Genomic DNA, 3,880 nt, shown 5'->3' with positions numbered 1-3,880 from the left:
TGCGATTGACAACCGCATAGGATCATTTTCCCGAGAGGATGAAAGTAGCCACAGCTGATGGTGAACCCCTATACAAAGCTTGCCATGGAAAGGAGTAAGAAGGATTGAGTTGAAGCAGGAGAATAGCAGGCGTCCTTGAGCCATATAGCATCTCCATTCGCTTATCTGAAATTCCCACCAATGAATCTGCATAAGTCCTCTATCCTTTTATTTAGTCTATTCTTTTATCTTTATTTTCGAAACCATAATCCAATTTAATTTGCCTAACTGAGATTTGCAAGGTGACCATAGCTTGCTTCATACCAACAATCTCTGTGGGATCGACCCTTACTCACGTAAGGTTTATTACTTGGACGACCCAGTACACTTGCTGGTTAGTTGAATGGAGTTGTGAATTCAACCAGTGCCATAATAATGATTTCATACAAAGACAAACAACTTAAAGAGAATTGATCACAATTTCGTCCACCACAAACACACAAGAATAAAATATTATTGTGTGTGTATTGCAGCCACTTGCTTTGTGTCTAATTTCCTGGTGAGCTCTGCTAGTTGCTTGGCAAACACCTTGTTTTGGGCTAGAATTGTATCAACATGGTTCAGCTCCATGACTCCCTTAGTATTGTGCCTCTCTGAAGCATAGTAGTACTCATTCTCAGCCACTGTCTCAATCACTTCAATGGCTTCTTCCACAGTCTTTTTCCTGTTCAATGAACCTCCTGATGAATGGTCTATAGCCTTCCTTGATTCATAAGAAAGTCTATCATAGAAAATATGCAATTGCACCCAGTCATGGAACATGTCTGGTGGGCATTTCCTTGTCAATTCTTTGAACCTCTCCCATGCCTCGTAGAGCGTCTCACCATCTTGTTGTCTAAAAGTCTGAACCTCAGATCGAAGCCTATTGACCTTTTGTGGAGGGTAGAAACGTGCCAGAAACTTGCTTTCTACTTCATCCCAGGTTGTTAGGCTCCCCCTTGGGAATGATTCCAGCCACTTAGCTGCCTTGTCCCTAAGTGAAAATGGGAACAAGAGCAGTTTATAGGCATCTTCCTGGACTCCATTGGACTTCACAGTGTCGCAAATTCTCAGAAATTTTGTGAGATGTTGGTTTGGGTCTTCATTAGCACTCCCACCAAATGAACAATGATCCTCCACCAATGATATTAGCTGTGGTTTGAGTTCAAAATTGTTGGCCTGAATGGGTGGTTTTTGAATGCTGCTACCACAATTCCCAGAGGTTGGGTTTATGTATGAACCAAGAACCCTCCTCTCGGGAATGGCATTGTTTCCATCAGCCCTCTTATGGTTGTGAACTTCTCTATCCATGTTGAGATCTAGAGCTTCCTCAAAGTTGTCTTCAGATTCTCCTTCAGATTCTTCTTCTCTCAATACTCTATTCATATGAGTAGGCACCCAAATCTCTCTCTTTTTTTTAATTTTAAAAATAAACATAACATTTCAATGCATATGGTTTTTCTGGTTTCATATGAGTAGGCACCCAAATTTCCTATATTAAATAAAGTGAAAACGCAACACATTCCTATTTACCCAGGTTTCCCATAATTCCCCACACTTAGTTGATACACAATCTCTATCTTAAGCTAACCAAAGATTCAATTGAGGTAATTAATTATTTTTCCGCTTAAGGCTAGTGATGTGGTAATATATAGAACAAATGGGGATTAAAAGGCTCAAAGTGGTAAACAAAGGTAAATGAAGGTGGTAGGCCATTTGGGATAAGTGAGCTAATAACAAATGATGGCCTCAATCACATATAAGCATGGAAATACACTAAACAACGGACATATAGAATGGAACAAAGCAAAGATTGCAATTATAGAGAAGCAAACACACAAGAATAAAATATTATGGTTAAATAATGTAACCATACAATTAGGCTAAAAAAATTCACGGGTTGTGTGTTCTTAGCTCAAAATCATGTTCCAAATTACAATCTTCAGACAAGTTTAACATAGAATTTTAATTTGAATTAGTGAAATTATCAAAAAAAGGGTCTTTGAAAAAGAAACTTATTATTTTTCAACCAAGTAGAACATACATGCAACACTTATTACTATGCAATCTATCCAACCTAACAAAAGAAAAATAACCTATTGGTGTTAAGAAAAAGCAATTACCTCCGGAAGTCAGGTACTGACCGACCTCCCCACACTTAAAGCTTGGCACCGTCCTCGGTGCCATCAGTTAAGAACAAAGGGGGGCTGGTGACAGCATCTCCACAGTTGTGGTTGATCTAGCCATAAACTTGATAGCTACGATTTTAGGATATTGCACAATCGGCAAAAATTCCTTCCGGCAAGTGCACCGGTTATCGTCAAGTAAAAACTCACAATAGAGTGAGGTCGAATCCCACAAAGATTGGTTGAGTGAGCAATTCGGATTAGAAGTGTGTTCTAGTTGAGCGGAATCAAGATTTAGATGAGAATTGCGGAATCTTAAATTGCATGAATTAAAGAGCGAGAAGTTAAAGTGCTGAAATTAAAAAGGGATGGGGGTGATTGCATGAATTTAATTGCAGAATATAAAGAGAAAGTGTAGATCAGAAATGGGGAATTCATTGGGTTTCAGGAGATATTGAGATCTCCGAATCAAAACATTTTTATCCCTTCCTCAACCAATGCATTCATTGAATTTTGCTTGGCAATCTTATATGATTGGATCCCAATTCCTTGGCTCACCACTTCTCTCTAAAAACAAACAAATTCCCAATCCCTTGGTTTAAATGTTCATAAGAAGAGATGATGCTCGATCTCTGATTATACCACACAGTTTCATGAACCACAATTTGGTAGGATTACATGTCACAATATCCATCCAAACCCCAATCCAATTCACTGTGAGAAAGCTTCTCTAGCATGAATCCTCCATTCCTTTCCCAAGGTTCCGAAGGATTCCAATTATGGATAGTTTCTTTCCCAAGACAACTAACCAATGGAATTAGATCGAGAAGCTTTCTAACAAAATTCAAGAGAAAAGATTGAAGAAGAAGATAAAAACTATTATTGATTTATTGAATTACAATAGAGCTCCCTAACCCAATGAAAGGGGTTTAGTGAGTCATAGCTCTGAATTCAATTACAAAAGTATGAAAACTAGCAAAATGATCCAAAAGTTCTCAAGTGTAAAAAAAATCCCCAACTAACTTAAAATTCTATCCTATTTATACACTTTCTAAATTGAGCTTCTATTGTGTTTCATGGGCTTTGAGTCCTTTCCCTGATTTCCTTTTGCTTTGGGTTTATGGTCCAAAATCCTGATGAGGCTGTGATCCAATTCTGTAACATTCATTGAGCAAACTTAGTGATAATCGAGTAATGACACATGACTCAACAATTTGAAATTCCAGACTCATCAATTCTTCAGGCCCAATCCCATAAACCATGGTATTCAATTGGGTTTCATACCATAATACGTTTAAGTTAATGTTTGGTGCTCAAATGCTAACTTAAACTTCAATATATTTGGCCCAGAAACCCTTTCAAAAAGTGGCGTTTAAGTTGTAGTTTAAGCTTAAACTGCAACTTAAACGTTGGACACTCCTGGAGGTGATATAATTCAAGCACGTTTAAGCTTCAGTTTAAGATTAAACTGAAGCTTAAACTTGGAAATGGAAGAAAGCAACTACGGAGTGTGGAATGGTCGAACACGTTTAAGCTTCAGTTTAAGGTTAAACTGAAGCTTAAACATGGAAATAGAAGAAAGCAACTATGAAGTATGGGATGGTCGAACACGTTTAAGGTTAAACTGAAGCTTAAACGTGGAAATGAGAAAGCAACCCTGGAGGCAAATTGTGGTCGAACACGTTTAAGCTCCAGTTTAACCTTAAACTGGAGCTTAAACGTGGGAATGAAGAAAG

At 38.0% G+C, this 3,880-nt stretch overlaps 1 non-coding gene across 1 annotated transcript; it reads left to right on the top strand.

Annotated features, from left to right (window-relative positions):
• The first annotated feature begins 799 nt into the window (after positions 1-799).
• On the top strand, positions 800-903 carry LOC127746281 (small nucleolar RNA R71). The gene has a single exon (XR_008007901.1). It is a non-coding gene; the product is annotated as a small nucleolar RNA R71 (small nucleolar RNA).
• Positions 904-3,880: the final 2,977 nt, after the last annotated feature.

This window comes from Arachis duranensis, chromosome 3, assembly GCF_000817695.3.
Source record: "Arachis duranensis cultivar V14167 chromosome 3, aradu.V14167.gnm2.J7QH, whole genome shotgun sequence".
Taxonomy (NCBI): Eukaryota; Viridiplantae; Streptophyta; class Magnoliopsida; order Fabales; family Fabaceae; genus Arachis; species Arachis duranensis.
Note: the sequence above shows the minus strand (reverse complement) of the source record. Positions and strands in the feature narration are given on the sequence as shown.